Source organism: Pteronotus mesoamericanus, unplaced genomic scaffold, assembly GCF_021234165.1.
Source record: "Pteronotus mesoamericanus isolate MK-2021 breed Mesoamerican mustached bat unplaced genomic scaffold, CSHL_Meso_final contig_48, whole genome shotgun sequence".
Taxonomy (NCBI): domain Eukaryota; kingdom Metazoa; phylum Chordata; class Mammalia; order Chiroptera; family Mormoopidae; genus Pteronotus; species Pteronotus mesoamericanus.
The window spans coordinates 319,125-343,329 of record NW_026555180.1 but is presented as its reverse complement, the minus strand read 5'-3'; positions in this window follow the sequence as shown (position 1 = coordinate 343,329).

The following is a 24,205-nucleotide window of genomic DNA, read 5'->3' as shown; positions in this document are numbered from 1 at the left end:
TTAACCCCTTATCAGATGTATCAGTGAATATGTTTTCCCATTCAGTGTATTGTCCTTTTATTTTGTTGATGATTTCCTTTTCTGTGCAAAAACTTTTTAGTTTGGTAGAGTCTTATTTATTTTTTTATTCTGTTTCCCTTGTCTGAGGAGGTATATCAGAAAAAAATATTGCTATGAGAAATGTCTGATTTTACTGCCTGTTTTCTTCTAGGATTTTTATGGTTTCAAGTCTAACACTTAATACTTTAATCCACTTTGAATTTATTATGTGTGTGATGTAAGAAGTTGGCCTAGTTTCATTTCTTCTGCACATATATGTACTATTTTCCAAACATCAATTATTGAATAAACTATCCCATTGTATATGCTTACCTTCTCTGTCAAATATTAATTGATCTAAAAGTGTGGGTTTATTTCTGTACTCTTTATTCTATTCCAAACATCTATGTGTCTCTTTTAGTGCCAGTACCATGCTGTTTTGATTACTATAGCCTTATAGTATAGTTTGATATTAGGTAGTATAATTCCTCTAACTTTGTTCTTCTTTTTCAAGATCACTCCTGTTAATCAGGGTCTTTTGTGACTGCATACAAATTTTTGGAATACCTTTTCTAGTTCTGTAAAATATATCATTGATATCTTGATAGGAATTATATTGAATCTATAGATTGCTTTGGGTAGTATAAACATTTTAATGATGTTAATCCTTCCTATCCATGAGTATAACATATGATTCTATTTATTTGTTTCTTCTTCAATTTCTTTCTTCAGTGTCTTATAATTTTCCAATTAGAGGTCTTTTACATTCTTGGTTAAATTTGCTCTTAATTATTTTATTCTTTTTAAAACAGTTATGAATGGGATTGTTTTCTTACTCTCCCTTTCTGATAGTTTATTATTGTCATATAAAAAGAACCTATTTCTGGATATTAATTTTGTGCCTTGCTAATTCATTGAATTAGTATATCACTTCTAGTAGTTTCTTGGTGGAATCTTTAGGGTTGTCTATGTATAGTATCATGTCTTCTGCAAATAATGATGGTTTTACTTCCTCCTTTTGAATTTGGATGCCCTTTATTTCTTTTTCTTATCTGGCATGCATCCTTATCTTGTTCCCGATCTTAAGAGGAAACTTTTTGTTTTTTGCCCATTTAGTATGATACTGGCAGAGGGTTTGTAATATGTGGACTTTATTACATTTTGGTTTGTTTCCTCTATTTCTACTTTGCTGATAGTTTGTATTATAAGTGGGTACTGGATTTTATCAAATGTTTTTTCTACATCTACTGATATGATCACATAGTTTTGATCCTTTATTTTGTTTATATGGTGTATCACGTTTATTGATTTGTGAATATTGTACCAAACTTGCATCCCTTGCATAAAGCCACTTGATCATAGTGTATGATCTTTTTGATGTATTGCTGAATTTAGTTTACTAATATTTTGTTGAGGATTTTAGTGTCCATGTTCATTAGGGATATTGGACTATAATTTCCTTTATTTAGTGCCTTTATCTGGTTTTGTATTAGGATAATGTTGGCCTTATAAAATGAGTTTGGATGTTTTCCCTGCTCTTGAATGTTTTGGATAGTTTGAGAAGGAGAGGTGTTAGTTCTCAGAATGTTTGGTAAAATTTAACTGAGAAGCCATCTGGAACAAGGCTTTTGTTTTTTGGGAGTTTTTTTGATTATTGCTTCAATTTCACTAGTTGTAATCTGTACATTTAGATTTTCTGATTCTTCCTGATTTAGTTTTGGAAAATTGTATATTTATAGGGATTTATCCATTTCATTCAGGTTGTTCAATTTGTTGGAATACAGTTGTTTGTAATATTTCCTGACAATCTTTTGTATTTCTTTGGTCTCAGTTGTTATTTCTCTTCATTTCTGATTTTATTTACTTGAGTCTTCTCTCTTTTTACTTGATGCATCTGGTTCAAAGTTTGTCAATCTTGTTTACTTTTTCAAAGAAAGAGCTTTTGGTTTTATGATATTTTGTACTGTTATTTATAATCTATTTTATTTATTTCAGCTCTGATCTTTATTATTTCCTTCCTTCTACTCATCTTGGGTTTTCTCTCTTTGTTTTTTTGTTTTTTTTCCAAGTTCCTTTAGTGTTAAATTATATTGATTATTTGAGCTTTTTTGTGTTTCTTTAGATAGGCTTGTAACGCTATAAATTTCCCTCTTAGTACTACTTTCACGGTGTCTCACAGATTTTAGGTTGTTCTGTTATCATTTTCATTTGTTTTAAGGCATCTTTGGATTTTTTCCTTGATCTCACTGTTAACCTGTTCATTGTCATTTAGCTTCCATGTCTTTGTATATCTTTCAGTTTTCTTCTTGTGATTTATTTGTAGTTTTATAGCATTAAGTTCAGAGAAGGTGCTTCATATGTTTTGAATCTTTTTAAGTTTATTGCAACATGTTTTGTATCCTAACATGTAGCCTCTCCTAGAAAATGTTCCATGTGTACTTTACAATAAAGTTTATTCTTCTGCTTCCGGGTGAAATGTTTTGAAATGTCTATTAAATCTATTTGATTTAGAGTGTGAGGTAAAACTGCTGTCTCCTTGTTGATTTTCTGTCTGGGAGATTGATTCATTGAAGTCAAATCCCTTACTAAGATTGTATTTCTGCCTATCTCTCTCTTTATGTCCACCAAGATTTGATTTGCGCATTTAGGTGCTTTTTTGTTCAATCCGTAAATGTTTACTAGGTTTATATTCTCTTGTTGGATTGTTCCCTTTATCATTATGTAGTGTCCTTCTGTCTCCTAGTTTTAAAGTCTATTTTGTTGGATATAATTTTTGCTACCTCAGCGTTTTTTCCTTTCTATTTGTATGAAATATCTTTTTCCATCCTTTTACTTTTAGTCTGTGTGTATCTTTTGTTCTGAGGTGGGTCTCTGGAAGACAGTCAAATATATATCTTGTTTTCTTATCCGTTCAGCTACCATATGTCTTTTGATTGTAGTATTTAAGCCATTTACATATAAAGTGATTATTGATAGACACATATTTATTGCCGTTTTATTTGTAACTATTTTCTTCTGTTTTATTCCTCTTCCTTCTCCTCATCCTCTTCTTCTTCTCCCCCTCCTCCTCCTTCTTCCTGTTCTCCTTCTTCTTCTTCTCTTCTTTCTTCCTTCTTCTCCTTCTCCTTCTCCTTCAAACCCTTTAACATTTGTTGCAATACTGATTTGGGGGTAGCAAACTCCTGTAGTTCTTTCTTGTCTGGAATGCTCTTTATTTCTCCTTCAATTTTAAATTGTAGCTTTGCTGGTCAATGTAACCTTAGTTGTAGGCCCTTGCTTTTCATCACTTTGACTACTTCATGCCAACATTTTAAGGACTGAGACATTTCTGTGTAGAAATCAGCTGACAGTCTTATGGGAGCTCCCTTTTATGTAACTAACTGCTTTTCTCTTGTGGCTTTTAATTTTTTTCTTTTTTATTCCTTAAGCTTTGCCATTTTAATTATGATGTGTGTCAGTGTGGTCCTTGTTGGTTCCCACTTGTTTGGGGTTCTCTGCGCTTCCTGGACTTATGTGTCTTTTTCCTTCACTGGAATAGTGAAGTTTTCAGTCATTATTTCTTCAAATAAGTTCTTGATCCCTTGCTCTCTCTTTTCCTTTTAGTATTTCTATGATGCAAATTTATTATCCTTCATGTTGTCCCATAGGTCCCTTAACCTATCCTAATTTTTTTTAGTTATTTTTTGGTTTTGCTGCTCTGATGGGGTGTTTTCTTCTACCTTGTATTCCAAATCATTGATTTGATCCTCTGCCTCATATAACCAACTGGTTTGCTTTTTTTCCTTCCAGCGTATTTTTAATTTCAGATAGTGAATTATTTATTTATGACTGGTCATTTTTTTATGATTTCTGTTTTTTTTTTTAATGCTGTTGAGCCTCCCTATAATCATTACTTAGAACTGTGCATTTGATAAATTTCTTGCCTTCATTTCATTTAACTCTCCTCGTGGAGAATTCCCTTGTTCTTTCATTTATTGTCTTCCCATTTTGGCCTGTTTCACTGTCTTCCCATTTTGGCTGTCCTCCCTGTGTTTCTTTCGATGTGTTAAATAGATCTGCAAAGAACCTGGTGCATATGTCAGATGCTGCCTGCATCTGGCCCTGAACAACTTGTTTGAAGCTATTAGTGATCCACAACTTGTGGCTCACTCTGATAGGCCTGGATGCTTGCAGAAAGGACCAAGCTGTGCACCAAAGTTGCCTTTTACAAGCACTGGGCCCAAGAGAGGGTCCACTAAAATCTTAAATCTCCTAAAGTTACATCTCTGCCAGCAGGCTGTCTCTTAGGCTTAATCACTAAAAGAATTTACAGCTGTACTTAGCAGGTCTTAACTCTGCAATTTGGGGTGAGAGGTATTCCTGTGGGGGGGCCTATTGCTTCCCCCTAGGCTGATACCTCATGGAGGGGAGTGCTCTGCCTGAGAAAGGTGGCTTCTACAGTATGGGGAATGAATGAATACAGGGATCCTGGTGCCTGACTCTTCAGCTCTCTCCCCTGAGCCACCAAACACAGGCTCTCCTCACGTGTCTCTAGTCTGCTCTTCCATCCCTCCACCGAAGCCCAGGATAAGTGGCTGCAAATGAAATGTTCTGTGTTAGCTCTTTAACAGGGTGTCTGAGACTTTAGCCATCTCTCTCAGGCAGACAGAACTCCCATAGTTTTTCATAGCCAGATGTTATATGGATGTCTTTCTTGGTTCTGCTTTCATTTGCTAGGGAGCCCGTCTTGGGGTTTAGGCCACACACATTTTAGGGCGAACAACCCCCAGCCATTGAAATTTCCCTCCATAAAGTCAGCTGCTGCCCATGCGAGCCCAGCCAGCCCTCTTGTACCTCCACACTTCCTACCAGTCTCAATGTGGTGTGTATCAAAGCTTCTATTAAATTACTGTAATTATTTTCATTGGATTTTAAACTTTGATAAAACCTGTGATTGTCTGAGCTGTATTGATTTAAAGATATTCACAGAGATGCCAAGATGGCTATGGGGTAGGTGGAAGCTATACTCATCTGCTCCTTTCATCAAACCAGATTTACAGTTAAATTGTGGAGCAATGAACCTGAATAACCAAGTGAAGACTAGTTGAAGCTGAGTCGAAATATTATAACCAAGGATATACACCGAAGAAGCCACACAAAGACTGATAAGAAGGGCAGAGACATGAAAAATGCTGGCCCCTGCATTTACATTCAGTAGTTGAGAAGACAGAGGGATATCTCAGTTGCAAAACTTGCTCCCATAAAAAGTGTGGGTTCTCAACTTTATGTGGGGATCCAAAACCCAAAGCAATGGAGACATGAAGAGGAGCCCACATAGTATCTGGTGGAGGAAATATGTAGGTATTCAGTCTGTTGGGAAGAGAAAGGAGTCTCCTGAATACCCAAATACCATTTCTCAGGAACAAGCACTTCTATTGTTATAACACCAGCCTGGGGAGTGCATTGTCCAGTTCTCAGCTGCCTACAACACCACTCTGCCATGCTGGGGGATCCTGTGGAGCCATCTGCTAGCTGGACCCAGCAGTGAATCTGGGAACATTTTTTTCCTGGGGAGGCTCTTAGCAGAGACTCAGACAATGACAGAACTGTGTGGTTTTAGAAAGATCTGTATTCTCCCTCTCAAGCTCACAGCTGTTGCCTCCTTACCCCCACAAACCTGTTGAAGCACTTGGCTGCTCCTGTACTGATGAGTTATGTCACACAAGGGTAACAGAATACCACTAGAACTGGGACTTTTGGAGCATATCTCCCAGGAGTTTTGATCCAGGAATAAGATGGGCAGGTGCTGGGTTGAGTGGTTACGTAGTGGGATGAGGGCATTCCTTTCTCCCCTGTGAGCTCAACTTGCACTATCTTGGGAAAAGAAAGAAGTAGAAGTGCTCACTCCCTTTCTACAGGCTTCTGGGCACCACCCCTAATTGAAGACTGTTTTGATCAGCATTGCCAAGTCCCAGATACCCTATCCTGCTGAGTTCAGTTCTGTGTGGAAAATATAGTACTGCTCTGAGCTGGAATATTCAGAGTATGTGTCCCTTGGAGGTTATTGTCTGGAACCATAAGAAAGTGCTTGACCCCCTTCTGAGGGTTCAGTTGGCACCACCTCCAACAAGAGACTCTTTGGATCTGTCCTCCTGGGCCCAGTGGCTCCACTGGCTAAACCTGCTCCTGTAGAGGAAGCTGCTGGCTGTACCTAACTTGAACCTGCAGTGCATTCCTCCTGGAAGAGCTAGAGTTGGACATCCTGGCACAGACTGAGAGGTTTTGCTCTGGAGTAGGAGCCATTTTTCCCTCATTATGTGACTGACTATGTGACCCCCAAGTAGAGGGTCATTTAGCCCCATCTTTCTGACCTTGCTCAACTTGCCTTATTGACATCATAACCTGTGGAAGGGTCTGTGGGTTGCACCCAGTTGGCACCCACTCCACAGTCTTTTTTTGGAAGGCTTTGGAGAAAGACCAGGCAAACTGAGGGGGAGACAGTATAGCTGACAGGTGGAGGCAGACCTCAGGGAGATCTGGCCCATTTATAGATCTGACCCCAGCTCTAAGCTGGAGTGAGAAGATCTTTGAATACAGATTGACCCTTCACTTGCACACCCAGGCCCACTCAGTGCAGCCACAAAGAGTGAACAGTACTGTGACTCCAGACAGGTAGCCAAAGGCTGGTTATACACAACGTTTGACATCCACCTTTACCCGAATCCCACTTAAGTGGACCTAGAACCAACACAACCAATGGTAGGCTTCAGACCACACCAAAGTTTGACCAAATAAGCTACATAAGTGATACACCTAAAGAGGTAAACTGGCAGGCATCAGATTCTTCTGGGAATGACTGTGCCTCAGGGGGCAGCCCTTGCACAGCAACTCATGTTGATAAACATGTTGATAAAAGATTATTCTAATAGTCAGCCAGCCAGAAGGGTAAATTCCACCCACAAAAAGGCTAACAGCCTTTTTCAGCTACAACAGAAGGGTATACAAAATCTACAAGAAACATTCCTAGAGCACTGAGCTCAGGTAATCTGGAAGATCATACCACTGAACTCAACGAAACACCTACATCATAAAGCCATCAGTACAAGTTTGGGAGACATAGATTTACCTAATATACACAGACAAAATGAGAAGACAAAGAAATATGACCAAATGAAAAAACAGAAGAAATCCTAGAAAAAGAATTAAATAAAGTAGAAACAACTGAGACAACAGATGCAGAGTTTAAAATAATAATCATAAGGATGTTCAAGAATGTTAGGGGAAGAATGAATGATCTCAGTGAGTACTTAAGTGATAATAAAATTAAAAAGGACATAGGGACCATAAAAAACAGGATGAAGACTACAATATCTGAAATAAAGAATACACTAGAAGAAATCAACAGCAGATTAGATGAAGCAGAAAATGAAATAAGTGATTTAGAGGACAAGAGAACAGTAAACACCAAAGCAGAGAATCAAAAAGAGAATTTTATGAAAATGAAGAAAGTCTAAGGAACCTCTTAGACAATTTCAAGCATAATAACAACCACATCATAATGGTGCCAGAAAGAAAAAAGAGTGAGCAAGGGGTAGAAAACCTGTTTGAAGATATAATGTCTGAAAACTCCCTTAACCTGGTAAAGAAAAACATCATACAAGTTCAGGAAGCACAGAGAGTCCCAGTCACAATGTACCCAAAGAGAACCACACCGAGACACATCATTATTAAAATGGCAAAGGTGAAAGACAAAGGAAATCTTAGAAGCAGCAATAGGGAGACAGTTAGTATGTATAGGGGAGCTCCCATAGGCTGTCAACTGATTTCTCAAGAACACTTCAGCCCAGATAAAATAAGCATGAAATATTTAAAATGATGAAAAAGCAAGGAACTATAACCAAGACTCTATCCAGCAAGGGTATCATTTATAATCAAAGGCAAAATAAAGAGCTTCCCAGACCAAAAAAATAAGTTCATTACTATCAAACTAGTATTTCAAGAAAAATTAAAGAACCTGCTTTAAGAAAAGAAATAAAAATTAGAAATAAATAGAGAAACATAGGTATGAAGAATAAAATGGCAATAAGGAAGTACCTATCAATAATAATCTTAAGTATAAATGGATTAAATGCTCCAATCAAAAGAAATGTGGTATATGAATGGATAAGAACACATGATCCATGACCCATATATATTCTGTCTACAGGAGACCCTCCTCAGAACAAAAGATATAAAGAGATTGAACATGAAGGGATGGATAAGTATTCCAGGAAAATGGAAGCAAACAAACAAACAAGCTGAGGTAGCAATACTTATATCTGACAAAATAGACTTCAAAACAAAGACCATGACAAGAGACAAAGAAGGTCACTGGATAACACTAAAAGGATTGATCCAACAAAAGAATATATTAACGCTTGTAAACATAGAAGCACCCAACAAAGGAGCACCTAGATATGTAAAGAAAATCTTGGTGGATTTAGAAAGGCAGCAATGGCAAGACCACGATAGTAGAGGATTTTTAACACCCCACTAAAATCATTGCTAAATCTTCCAACAAAAAATCAACAAGGCTATAATGACCGTAAATAGCACACTGGATCAGATGAATTTAATTGATTTAAAAAAATTCAACCACAAACAGCAGCATATACATTCTTCTCAGATGAACATAGAATATTTTGTGTTAGGACCCAGAATAAGTATTAACAAATTCAAGAAAATGAAATACATATCAACCATTTTCTCAGATCACAATGGCATGAAAAACTAGAAGTTAACTATAAAAAATCTGAAAAGCATTCAAACATATGGAGGCTAAACACATATTATTACACAATGAATGAGCTAACAATAAGGTCAAGGAATAAATCAAAAGGTATCTGGAGAAAAAGGAAAATGAACAGACAACAATCCAAAATCTATGGGAAACAGCAAAAGCAGTTCTGGAAGGGAAGGTAATACCATTACAGGCCTGCTACAAAAGGCAAAAAACAAAAGCAAAAACAAAAAAACAAAACAGAAAAACCCCAATCAAATAAATAATCTAACTATATATCTAAAAGGCTAGAATAAGAATCAAAAACAAAGCCCAGACTAAAAGAGAAAGGAGGAAATAATAAAGATTAGAGAAGAATTAAATGACATAGAGACTAAAAATAATACCAAAAAATCAATTAAACCAAAAACTGGTTCTTTGAAAAGATGAAAAAAGTTAATGAAGCTTTAACCAGACTCATCAGAATAAGAAAGAGAACCCAAGTAAATAAAATCAAAAACGAAAGAGGAGAAATAACAACTGACACCACAGAAATTCAAAGGTTTGTAAGAATAAAATTAACAATTGGATGACAACAAATTTGACAACTGGGCAAAATGAATAAACTCTTAGAAATGATAGTCTTCAAAACTAAATCAGGAAGAATCATAAAACCTGAATAAACCAATTACAACTAATGAAATCAAAGCAGCAGTAATAAAATTCCCAGCAAACATTTGTCCTGGACCAAATGGCTTCACAGGCGAATTCAAAGAAGAACTAACACCTATCCTCAAACTATTTTAAGAATTACAAGAAAGATTTCTAAGCTCTTTATATGAGGCCATCATTATTCTAATTCCAAAGCCAGATAAAAATAATACAAAGAAATAAAATTATAGCCGAGTAATCCTAATTAACATAGATGCTAAAATCCTCTATAAACAATGGTGTCCAACCTGTGACCCAGGATGGTTATGAGGGTGGCTCAACACAAAATCATAAATTTACTTGAAACCTGTTTTTGTTCATCAGTTTTCATTAGTGTTTGTGTACTCAATGTGTGGCCCAAGACAACTTTTCTTCTCCCAGTGTGGCTCAGAGACACCAAACGTTCGGACACTCCTGCACCTACAACATATTAGAAACCGAACCCAGAAATACATTAAAAAGATCATATAACATGATCAAATGGCATTCATTATGATATTGCAAGATTGGTGCACTATTTGAAAATCAATAAATGTAATACATCATATAAACAAAAAACAAAGGTCAAAAACCACATGAACATAACAATAGATGCAGAAAAATCATATAATGTTCATTGTCTATTTATGATTAACAACACTCAGGAAGTGGGAATAGTGAAACCATGCCTAAACATAATAAAGACTATATATGTCAAACCCACAGCCAACATCATACTCAATGGGCAAAAACTAAAAGTGTTTTCTCTAAGATCAGGAGCAAGAGAGGAATGTCCACTGTCACCACTTTTATTTAACATAGTAATGAAAATACTAGCCACAGAAATCAAACAAGAAAAAATAAGAGGCATCAAAATTGGAAAAGAAGAAGTAAAACTCATTTTTCACAGATGACATGATATTGTATATAGAAAACCCAAAAGATTTCCATCAGAAACTACTAGATCTAATAAATGAATTCAGCAAAATAGCAGAATCTAAAATTAATATTAAAAAATTGGTAGCATTTTTTTAACACCAATAATGAACTAACAAGAAGGGACACTAAGAAAACAATTCCACTTATTACTGCAATAAAAAGTAAGGTACCTAGGGATAAATATACCAAAGGTAAAGATCTGTACCTAGAAAATTATAATATACTGAAGAAAGAAATTGAAGAATATACAAATAAGTGGAAGCATATACTGTGCTCATTGACATGAAAAATTAACATCATTAAAAAATTCATACTACCCAAAGCAATCTACAGATTTAATACAATTCCTATTTAATTATCAATTGCACATATCACAGATCTAGAACAAATATTCCAAAATTTTATGTTGAAACAAAAAGATCCCAGTGTCCTAAGCAGTCATGAGAAAAAAAAAAATTCAGAGGAATTACACTACCTGATATCAAACCATGCTACAAGACTATAGTAATCAAAAGAGCATGGTATTGGCACAAGAACAGACATACAGGTCATGGAACAGAACAGAGATCCCAGAAATAAACCCTTGCATTTATGATAAATCAATATTTGAAAGAGGAGACAAAAACATACAATGAGGTAAAGACCATCCCTTCAATAAATAACATGGAGAAAATTGGATGGGTACATGCAAAAATAAATAAATAAATAAAATGAGACCACCAAAGTTTGTCATACGCAAGAAAAAACTCAAAAAGGATATATACTTAAATGTAAGTCACAAAACCATAAAAGTCCTAGAAGAAAATATTAGCAGTAAAATATCAGACACTCCTCATAGGAATATTTTTGCTGATGCATCTCCTCGGACAAGGCAAACAAAGGACAAAATAAACAAATGGTACTAACATCAAACTAACAAGCATTTGCACAGCAAAGGAAACCATTAACAAAATGAAAAGGAAACCCACTGAATCAGAATGTATTTTCTAATGATACATCGGATAAAGGGTTAATTTCCAAAATATATTTAAAAAATTATACTGCTAAACGCCAAGAAGACAAACAATCCAATAAAAAATAGGCAAAGGATATTAATAGAAAATTCTAGAAAGAGGACATATAGATGGCCACTAGATAAGAGAAAATGCTCAATGTCATTAATCATCAGAGAGATGTAAACTAAAACCACAATGAGTTGTTACCTCATACCTGTCAGAATGCCTACCATCAATAAATCAACAAACAACAGTCCTTGGCAAGGATGTGGAGGAAAGGGAACCCTCATGCACTGTTAGGGAGAATCCAGACTGATGCAGCCACTGTGGAAAAGAGCATGAAGTTTCCTTAAAAAATTAAAAATGAAACTTCCTTTTGCCCAGAAGTGAGAATATATCCAAAGAAGCCCAAAACACAAATTTGAAATAATATATACACTCCTATTTTTTTTTTTGTAGTTTTATTTACAGTAACCAAGATCTGGAAACAGCCCAAGTGCCTATAAGTAGAAAAGTGGATAAAGAAACTGTAGTACATTTATGCGATGGAAAACTACTCAACTGTAAAAACAAAAAATTCCTTTTATGACAGCATGAATGGACCTGAAGATTATAATGCTAAGTGAAGTAAGACAATCAGGAAAAGACAAATACCATATAATCTAACTTATAAGAGGAAACCCCCAAATTGGAATTTATTTGTAAAAAATTGTATATTTATTCTTACATGTTTAAACTTCAGTCGCCTTCAAAGTACTCTCCATTTGATGCAGCACATTTCTTGAGACATTTTTTTGCAATGCTCAAAATAGTTTTGAACTTGTAAATTTTGATGACTTTTAGTGCTTCTGTCATTATTTTATTTCACTTCTTCCACATCAGCAAAACATTTCCCTTTGAGGACTTTTTTCATTTGGGGAAACAAAACAAAAAAAAGTTATTCCACGGTAGATTGGGTGAATAGAGAGATTGGGGAATGGGACTTATGCTGCTTTTAGTGAAAAACTGCTGAATACTCAGAATGATATGGGCAGGTGTGCTCATAAATCACCCATCAAGAAATGGACAAATGTGTTTAAAGAGTCTTCAGAAACATTCACTGAAAACAAATGCAGCCTTTCACAACACTAGCTAGTACACCGATACAGATGGTTTCCTAGAACACTCACCTAGCCAGGAATGCCTTTACTACAAGGTGGCCTGCCCTCTAGAAGATAATTCCTAGTTTTTGGGTCCCCCCTTACACATGTAGACTCCAATAAAAAAATAAACTGATGGACAAAATATAAATGGAGGCATGGACACATGGAACAGACAGATAAATGTCAGAGTGGAGCAGATTTGGCAGGCAGCATGAAAGAAGGTGAAGGGCTGTGTGTGTGTGTGTGTGTGTGTGTGTGTGTGTGTGTGTGTGTGTGTGTGTGTGTGTGTAAACTCATAGATACAGACAACAGTGTGGTGATAGCCAAAAGAAAGAGGGGATGGGGTTAGGCGGAGGTAGGCAAAGGTTGGGGAGAATGGGGATAGAAAGAGAGTTTGTTTAGGACAATGGGGACCAATGCAGTGTGCAGATGATGTTTTGTTGAGTGGAACAATTGAAACCTCTTTGGTTTTGTGAATCAGTGTCACCCCAATAATTTCAATAAAAAATAAAGATACAAAGCAAAGATAAATGTGATCCCTGAATGCTTCAGCAATGTTTCAATTTGGAGGGTCTTTGTAGAAAATAAAATATTAAAAAGAGCACATTATTATTAAAAAGAAATCATTAGCTTGCTTTTATGAAATAGTACAGAGAACTGATTGGTCCTCAAATTCTTACAGTGACATGGGCACTGATCACAAAAAGGAGAAGAAAAGTTTTAGTAACAGATTTGAGTTCAGTGCAATAGACTTTTTATATGTTTTGAACTTGGCTATAGAATAATAATTAGCTTTTTGTTATTGAATGACCCCAAGTGATTGATCTATATTAGACAGTCAAGAAATTAATTATAGAGGAGAAATTAAATAAGATGCAAAATATGGAGAAAGTAAATTTATAGAAAACAAGTAAACTTACACTGAATGTGCCCCCCCATTTTCTCTTGATTAATGAAGGAAAAAAACAAGAAAAAGAAGTTAAAAATTACTAAAAGCAAAAATTAAAATAGAAACAATGTTTGCCAAAGGTAAGCACACTCAAGATAAAAATAAATAAAATTATCTTTGTATTTATTATGTACTCATAATTTTTCCACTGGGTACATTTGCACAGTTGGAATTTTTTTTGAAGCAAATTTCCCACTAACACATTTGTTAGAAGAGGAAAAAGAGAAACAACCCCATAGGTCAAGTCTCATGGAGAGAATGCCAAATGTCTTTGTGTCCAGTTATTTATGGTTTCAGATAATTGTACAGAAAATATCAAATTTGCATAGTGTGATTATTGCTGATTATTTATCTAGCAGTCAAAATGTTTCAGTGGTCCCTAGGATGACAGATTGACAAGTCCTTAAAACTCGTTCATTTTATGAAATTTGCATGTAATTAGGCAATAATGAAGGGATGTTTGTGGACAGAGGATTACACTACAATATGCTGGAAGCAATTCAAATGTTTGACAAAGTGTTAACATTATCTTCAGATTCAACCAAGAATGCTTGTCTCAAAATCACTAAGTGTATGAATTGGATAAAGAAGATGTAGAAAATTATCAGTGAAGTAAAATGCATTTTTTCACTATTTAAAACATATTTAACTCACTAGACTTGGCTGCATGGGAGGGTATTATCACATTCAAATTAGTCAGCCATGATCTAAGATTTGAAGAGTGAAGGCAGGGAGAGAGACAACATGGTAATATAAAAAGATCACAGTCTAGAGTGTCTCCCAATCCTGTTTATGAATCTCATAATCTGTTACCACAGGTTACTTCTGAACCTCAGTACCTGTACTTGTTATATCATATAGATAGACTTCCCCAAGTCTGCAAAACTCTTTTTCCTTGCATTTATATTGACTTTTAAAATCTAGATGCTTCTTGTCATTGAGGTTTCCATTTAAAATATTAATAATGTTTCTTTTGTCCCGCAGGGGAAAAAACTGTTACATATTTCAATTCACAGCATCATAGAATTAAAGAAATCTTGTGCTTATGAAGTGAAAAGCACAAAGATAGGTATTAACTTCATCCTTAAAAAATGATTCTTATTATTCAGTAGTCTTCTTTCTGTGGTAATCCTATACCATTGCTCCTCCAGAGTTAGATGGACATTATAAAATCTGCATTTGAAAGTTACAGATTGTCTCTGATCTTCATACAGAAATGTCTTTTCAAGTAATTGGTGTGTGTTCTGTAAAACGCTTCAAAACCAGATTTCTTTCAGTATTAGGTTACTGTAATATTTTAAATCCATGAAAATCAGAAAGGTTTAAGGGCAGTTATAAGAAAAATAAAAGTTAATTTTTACTGCTATATTCATAGTTTACAATTTGATTTAAGAAGGTATGTGCTCATTACTTATGATCCTACTTGAGACTTTTAATAGTTTTTGTCAGATAGTGGGGTTGGGAGAAGGAAACCATACTTTGAAACTCAAAATAGCTAACTAATCCTCTATGCACATATTGTAGAAGACCTTGAATGATGTTCTGAAAGTTTAGCAGATAGTGAAGGAGTCTTCAGGTGCTTTCATCAAGAAATTCACCAGTTGTTCCCTGGCCAAATGGCTCAGCTTGGGAGCATTATCCCAATGCACCAAGACTGTGGGTTCCAGTCTGGCCGGGGCACATACAGGACTAAACCAATGAATGTATCAGTGAGTGGAACAACAAATGGATATTTCTCTCTCTTTCTTTCTCTCTCTTTCTCTCTCCCCCCATCCTCCATCTCTCTCCTTTCTCTTCTTCTCTAAAATCAATACATCTTTTAAAAAAATGTTTAAAAAATTCACCAGTGACATAGGACTAGAAATTTCAAAATTTAAGAACATCTCAAAAACTTATAAATTTATAAAATTTATAAACTTATAAAATCTATAAATCTTTGCATTACTTGCTGTCACTCATTAATCAATGCAGTTAAATTAGGTATTGTACCACAATAGTTAAATTTTACAAAAATACTAAATGGATTAGGAATTATCAGAATTTTGTTTTTGTTTTTTTTAACTAGACAGCATGACTTTTATTGGAGCAGAACTAACTGTAAGGAAAAGAAGAGAACTTTAAATGAAAATAGTGAGAACCATTTAAGAGACATAATTAGGATATAAAGGGGGGACAAAAACCATTTTTTTACAATTTAAAAATTGATTGGTGAAAATGGCTGAAAATGGAGAGGTCAAATAAAAGAAATATTTTAAAACAGAGAAAAAATATTGAAATGGGATGTATAAATGAAAAAGATAAGGTATATTGAGAGAGGGTCCAGAAAATTAATAACTAAATAATAGCTGTATAGGAAGAAAAAAATAGATGAAAATCAGTAATCAAAGAAATAATAAAAGAAAACTTCTCCGAAAGGAATTATCAGTCTTAAGTTATGACAAGTAAAGTCCTTTCATTGAGATGGCTGAGTTTGAGCTTGATTAGTTATGGTAAACCAATAGTTATAGAAGATAGTATGTTGGCAGAAGGGCTCTCCTCCATGCAGATACACATGCCCCTACCATCTCTAGGGTCCTGAGTTCTCCTCTGATCCAATGCAACAGGCTGGAAGATGGGGTAGGAGGTATTTTTAGAGTTGAGACCCAGCAAGGAATACAGTATTTCCATCCACTTACCATGGACTGGAATTTAGTCACTCCTAGTGAGCCTGAGAAGTTAATCTTTACATGTATGTCTAATAGTGAAATGTCATGGAATTTGGTTAACACATAGTTTTATCTTTGCCACAATGAAGTCTGTATATTGCTAATAGCTTACTATGGTTTGATCATTCTGTCAATTAACTGCTATTTCTTTGAAGCAAAGTTCCTGAAATATAGGTATTGATGTCTCCACCTTCTCTCTCCCTATTTTCTCTTTAATTTCCTCCAATTAGATGTTTACCCCCACTACAAACAAAACTTTTTTTTTATCAAGGTCATTAGTGACTTCTATGTTAAAAAATCAGCTTTATTCCTCAGTGCTCAATGAACTTGACCTACTAGCAAGATCTGATGGAGTTAATCACTTTACTTAAAAAACATTATCTTCACTTAGCTTCCAGAATATGACTCTCTCCTTGTTTAACTCCATTACATTGACTGTTTTTTTCTGGTTCTTCATTGTTATTTTAACCTCTAAATATTGGGGCACCTTCCTTTTCTTATCTGTATATACTCTTGTATTATACATCTAACTCCAGGCTTCTCTTCTAAACTCCAGATACATGTGTCCAATTGTTGACCAGGCTTTTCTGCATACAAAACTAATAGGCCTATCAACCTTAATATGTTTCAAAATGAACCCTCATTTTACTTCCATCAATTTCCTTGTCTTCTATTAGTGGCAAGATCATCTTTTTCTCTGTACATTTCAAAACACTTGACTCCACTTATCTATTAACCCCACAAGTGGTTTGTCAGTCAATCTTTTAGACTATACTTTTAGACTATTTCCAGAATCTGAACACTTCTTTCCACTCACTCATCCAATGGTCTCCCAATTTTTTGTTCAGCTCCCATTCTTTTTCATAGTAATCCAAGTGATTCTGTAAAAACTTGTCATTTACTGAACACCTTCAATTATTTTCAATCTTCTCCCATTCAAAGGCAAAGTATCATGAGCTAAGTCTCCCCCTGTTTTCTGTTTGACCTAATTTTCTTATATTCTCCCTACTATTTTTCTGTTCTAGCCACATTGACCTCCAAATACTTTCTCAAACATTCAAAGAATGATTGTCTTCCTCCTTGGTATTTACCACTTTTTCTTTCCTCTTCCTGAAGTCACCTTCCCTAAAGTATCTTTATGATTCATTCTGTCACTTCCTCAGGTCTGCTCAGTGAGGGCTTCCTTAACAACTTTTATGTTATATTGTAAAATACCCACCCTCCACCTCAGTATTCTTGACCTTCCTCCTCTACTTTTTTATTTAGACCTATCACCATAAAATATTCCATATACTTTATTGGTTAACCTTGTTATTGTGTGTTTTCTCCAAATATCTCTTTAGTCACTGTGAACCCCTAGTGCCTAGAAGAATGTCTGATATATAACTGACACTCAATAAATGTTAGTTGAGTGAATGAATAAATAAATGCTTAAATTTTTTGAGGGGATTTTAGAACCAACTTGGAAAATAAACGCAGAAGATTAAGTCATTTCTATAGAAAAGGAATAGTATAAAAGCACTAAAAAAATACAAACAGGGTCTCTCAGCAATGAAAATGTCAGAATAGTTGGTATTGGTAATATGTAACAATTCAAGGAAAAGATTTACATCCCTGAAGTAGTAACTCCATAGTTGATTCAGCTTTCTCACCAGAGCAAAAGGAAGAATCCTGTGTGAGAGTTCATAAGGATGGGTTTGGTGTGATAGTGGATGGAACTAAATAAACTGTGATGTTGAAGCATGGAAAATAGAACATGTAAAAACAATATAACTTACTGGGCCATAATGCAGAAACACAGAGAAGACTAAAAATCCAGGTACAGAGAAAAAAGACCAAAATCCAAGTTATACAATGTAGCATAAGAGAGAATCAACAGAGGAACAAAATGTAAATTCAAAAGTGATCTTTTGAAGCAAAAATTATAGTATATTAATGGAAACATTTATAGAGCATGTGTGGCTTCACCTATCAGTGCAGAATATGTTTTAGGTTGCTGATTTGTACATCCAGTAGTGATGTTCATGTGCAAATCATAGAAAAAATTAACAACTATTCAAGGGGAAATAGTACTCTTAAGATTCACACATCCTTACTCAGCTAGTACATCAATAAAGATACATTTTTAATGGTAATATAGAAAATAATAAGGAAGCTCATACCTTTTTTCTTTTCCCTTCCTTTAAATTTATTTTTTTATTGTTATTCAAGTACAGTTGTCTCCATTTTCCCCCTACCACTTTACCCTGTCCCACCAACCCCCACCTCCCATCCTCAATCCTTCCCCACTTTGGCTTAGTCCATGGGTCCTTTATACATGTTCCCTGACTTGACCCTTCCCCATCTTTCCCCCCATAATCCCCCACCTCTTCCCCTGTGGTTACTGTCAGTTTGTTTTTTATTTCAATGTCCAGGTTATATTTTGCTTGCTTGTTTGTTTTGTTGATAAGATTCCACTTATAGGTGAGGTTATATGGTATTTTTCTTTCACCACCTGGCTTATTTCACTCAGTTCAATGCTCTCCAGTTCCATCCACGCAGTTGTGAAGGGTAGTAGCTCGCTCTTTATTTCTACTGTGTAGTATTTCATTGTGAAAATGTACCATATTTTTGTGACCCACTTGTTTACTGTTGGGCACTTAGGTTGCTTCCAACACATGGCTATTGTAAATTGTGTTGTTATGAACATTGGGGTGCATAGGTTCTCTTGAATTGTTTTGGGGAGATTTATAGGGTATAATCCCAGAAGTGGAATTGCTGGTACAAAATATATTTCCATTTTTAGGTTTTTGAGGAAATCTCAAACTGTTTTCAACAATGGCTGCACCAGCCTGCATTCCCACCAACAATGCACTAGGGTTCCCTTTTCTCCACAACCATGCCAACACTTATAGATTGTTGATTTGCTTATGATGGCCATTCTGACCTGTATGAGGTAGTATATCATTATGGTTTTAATTTGGATCTCTCTGATGACTAATGATGCTGAGCAAACTTTCATATGTCTCTGGACCCTGTGTATGCCTTCCTTGTAGAAGTGTCTGTTCATTGTTTGCCCATTTTCTAATTGGAGTGTTTATCTTCCTGGAGTGGAGTCAAATGAGTTCTTCATATATTTTGCATACCAAATCTTTCTCTAAGGTATCATTGGGAAATATATTTCCCATGCAGTTGGTTCCTTTTCCATTTTGCTAATGTTTTCTTAGGCTGTGCAGAAACTTCTTAATTTGATTAAATCCCATTTGTTTATTCTTTCCTTTATGTCCCTTGCACTAGGGGACATATCAGTGAAAATATTGCTGCATGGAATATCTGATATTTTCATGCCTATGTTCTCCTCTCAGACTTTTATGGTGTCATGATGTATTTTTTTAATCCATCTTGAATTTATTTTTGTGCATGATAAAAGTTGGTGTTCGAATTTCAGATTTTTGCATTTGGCTATCCAGATGTCCCTGCACCATTTGTTGAAGAGGTTATTTTTTGCCCCCTCTTTTGTATATTAATTGACCAAAGACACATGGGTTTATTTCTGGATTCTCTATTCTGTTCCATTGATTTAAGTATCTGTTCTTATGCCAGTACCAGACTGTTTTGAATACAGTTGCCTTGTAATACTGTTTGATGTCAGGTATTGTGATCCCTCCTACTTTTTCCTTCTTTCTCAGAATTACCGCAGCTATTTGGATTCCATATAAATTTATAAATGTTGGTTCTATACTTGCAAAATATGTCATTGGTACTTTGATAGTGATTGCATTGAATCTACAAATTGCTTTGGGTAATATGGACATTTTGATGACATTCATTCTTCCAATCCATGAACATGGTATATGCTTCCATTTATTTGTCTTCCTTAATTTCTTTCTTTAGGGTTGTGTAGGTCTTGAATACAGGTCTTCTACCTCCTTGATTAAATTTACCCCTAGGTACTTTATTTATGTTGTTGATATAACAAATGGGATTTTCTTCCTGATTTCTGATTCTGATATTTCATTGCGGGTGTACAAAAATGCCTTCAATTTCTGAATATTGACTTTGCATCCTGCTGTTTTGCCAAATTCACTTATCAGGTCCAGTAGTTTTTATCATGGAGTCTATGGGATTTTCTATGTACACTATCATGTCATCTGCGAGCAATGATCATTTTATTTCCTCCTCTCCAAACTGGATGTGTGTGTGTGTGTGTGTGTGTTTTCTTGTTTGATCGCTGTGGCTAGGACTTCTAATACTATGTTGAATGGAAGTAGTGAAAACGGACATCCTTGTCTTCTTCCCGATCTTAGTGGGAAAGCTTTTAGTTTTTGCCCATTGAGTATGATGTTTGCTGTAGGTTTTTCATATATGGTCTTCATTATGTTGAGATATGCCGCCTTTATTCCCACTTTGCTGAGTGTTTTTATCATAAATGGGTGCTGTACCTTATCAAATGTTTTTCTGCATCTACTGATATGATCATGTGATTTTTGTCTTTCCTTTTGTTTATGTGATGTATTACGTTTATTGATTTGTGAATATTGAACCATCCTTGCATCCCTGGGATGAATCCCATTTAATCATAGTGGATGATTTTTTTCATGTATTTCTGGAGGCCATTTGCCAATATTTTGTTGAGGATATTACCATCTATGTTTATCAACAATGTTTACCTCTAGTTTTCTCTCTTTTTTGTGTCTTTGTCTGATTTTGGGATTAGGATGATGCTGGTCTCATAAAACATGTTTTGAAGTCTTCCATATTCTTGTATTTTTTTAAAGAGTCTGAGAAAGAGAAGGGTTAGCTTTTTCTTAAATATTTTGTAAAATTCTCCTGTGAAACCATCCAATCCAGGGCTTTTGTGTGCTGGGACTTTCTGGATTATTGTTTCAATTAACCAGCTGTTATCAGTCTATTCAGACTTTCTATTTCTTCATTCAGTTTTGGAAGATTATATTTTTCTAGAAATTTGTCCATTTCACCAGGTTTTCAAATTTCTTGGCATGTAGTTGCTCGTAGTAATTTCTTACAATCCTTTGTATTTCTGTAGTATCGGTTGTAATTTCCCCTCTTTCATTTCTGATTTTATTTATTTGGGTCCTCTCCCTTTTTTTATTGAGGAGTCTGCTTAAAGACTTATTGATTTTGTTTATCTTTTCAAAGAACCAGCTCCTGGATTTATTGATCCTTTGAATTTTTCTTTCAGTCTCTATACCATTCAGGTCTGCTCTGATCTTGATTATTTCCTTCTTTCTACTCACTCTGGGCTTTGGTCACTGTTGTTCTCCAGTTCTTATAGGTTTAGGTTGTTTATTTGAAATGTTTCTATTTTTTTTTTAAGGTATGCCTGTATTGTTATGAACTTCCCTCTCAGGGCTGCCTTCATTGTGTCTGGTAGGTTTTGAAATGTTGTGTGTTCTTTTTCATTTGTTTCCAGAAAAGCTTTGATTTCTCCTTTGATCTTATTATTGACCCATTTGTTGTTTAATAGCATGCTAGTCAGTCTCCATAAGTCTGACTGTATTTGAGATTTTTCCTTGAGGTTTGTTCATACTTTCAGGTCCTTGTGGTCTGAGACAATGCTTATTATGATTTCAGTTTTCTTGAATTTGTTGAGGCTTCTTTTGTGTCCTATCATGTAGTCTATCTTTGAAAACATTCCATGTGCACTTGAAAATAATGCATATTTTGCTTCCTTTGGATGAAAGGTTCTGTATATACCAGTTAAGTCCATTTGTCTAATGCGTTGTTCAGTTCCACAATATCCTTGTTGATTCTTTGTTTGAGAGATCTATCCATTGTTGACAGCAGGGTGTTAAAATCCTATAGTATCAGTGTGCTGCTGTCTATATCTTTCTTAAAGTCCTCCATGATCTTCTTTATATATTTGAGTACTTCCTGTTGGGTGTATATATGTTTACCATGTTTTTGTCTTTTTGATGTATTCTTCTTTTGAGTATTATGAAGTATCCTGTGTCTCTTTTTTATGTTCTTTGTTTTGAAATCTATATTGTCTGGTATAAATATTTTTACCCCAGCTACTTTTTTCTCTTCATTTTCTTGGAATATTTTTTTCAATGGGAGCTCATACCTTTTCAGCATGTCATACCATATTTTGGAATTTATTCCAAAAGAAAAAATTAATCAAGAGAAAAGAATGAAAAATTAATAAAGATAATAATGAAAATAATTCTCTAAAACATGTTATTGCGGTATTTGTCAAAACCATAAATTTGACACATCTAGAAGTTCATTAAATAATACTATTCTGCCATTAAAATGATTACTTGAGAAGACTATAAAGAACAGTGATTGGAAGAATCAAGATGGTGGAGGAGTGAATGGAAATCACACTGACCTCCTCCCAGGAACAACCTGTAATAGCAACTCAATTGTGGAGAAATCACCTAGAGCAAACAACTGAACAATAGTGAGAGAGGAGCCTTGTAACCTTGGAGACAGAAGAATTGGCTTTAGCTCAATCTAACTGGTAAGGAGTGTAGTACAGACTCTAGAAGGCAGGTAGGGCACACACGGGTGGCAGCACCAGAAGGATATTGAAACTGCCAGTTGGATCCCCCTGAGAAGAGTGGGGTCTAAACCAAAAGTGGGGATCTCTACCCCACAGCACCAGAGCCCAAAAAGTACACAGAAAACAGCCAGCAACGAAAAGTGGCAGGGTTACTCTCTGCCAGAGACAGGAGGCTACAGAGGCAAAGAGCCTTCTAAAAGGCCAAGACAAAATTTTTATTTGCAGCCACTTACCCTGGTCTCTGGCAAAGGTGGGAGCAGGTTGGGATAGATATACCTGGCAGCCACAGATAGTAGATCCCTGGCTAAAGGGGTGCAGATAGGTCTGGAGACACTTGAGGAGAGAGTGGAGGCAGAGGCTTTGGGGAGAGAACGGAGAGCGGCTGGCGGAATCTTGGTGCTGACTCCTCCCTCTTACGGCTGCCGCTAGAGAGGACCCAATAACCCAGCCCCGAGAGGGGAATCTGCCCCACCCTGAGCTGTCTAAGGTGGCCTGCTGAGGGCAGAGTGATTAGATTAACAGCTGAAGGAGACAGCCACAGACAGTAGATTCCTGGAAGTCTCAAAGAAACTGCCTAAGGTCAGACAGGGACAACATCTGACATTATCAGAAGCAGATCCAGAAAGTAAAAACAGCAGTCTCCTACCATACAAGTTCACACCACAAAGTCAGGAAATCAAGACAGATCAACTGAAGAAGCAGAAGCAAAAAAGAAGAGTCTCACAGATAATGGGAAGACAAAGAAATAGCCCCCACTCAAAGGGAAGGGAGGAATACACAGAAAGACAACTAAATGGAATAGAGGCAAGTAAAGTATCAGATATTGAATTCAAAACAATGGTTCTAAGGAAGCTCAATGCTCTCAGTGAGCTCAGAGAGAATTACCGAAAACTACAGGGAAACTAAACTTACTGCAAACTATGTCTGCATGAAAAAGGACAAAGAAACTATCAATAAGAGACAAGAGGAAATGAAGGATACAATTTCTGAGTTGAAGAACACAGTATAAGAAATAAAAAGCAGGCTAGATGAAGCTGAGTACTGAATCAGTGTGCTGGAGGACAAGGTTAAAAAAAAAGCTCCCAGAAAGAGCAAGAAAATGAAGAAAGACTCAAAAATAATGAAGAGGCATTGAGGGAAATGCAGGACAACCTGAAATGAAATAACCGTGTGATAGGGATACCAGAAGGAGAAGAAGATAAGGAAGGGATAGAGAACTTGTCTGAAAAAGTAATGATGGAAAACATCCCTAATTGGAGGAAAGAAAAGGCCACACAAGTCCAGGAAGCACAGAGGGTCCCTTTCAAGAGGAACCCAATGAGGCCCACTCTAAGTGGCAAATATCAAAGACAATCAGAATCCTAAAGGCAACAAGGGAGAAAGAGAGCCCCATATATGGAAGCCCCAAAATGGCTAGCGGCTGAGTTCTCAACAGAAACACTGCAAGCCAGAAAAGAATGGCAAGAAATATTCCAAGTAATGAAAAGCAAAAGCCTGCAAC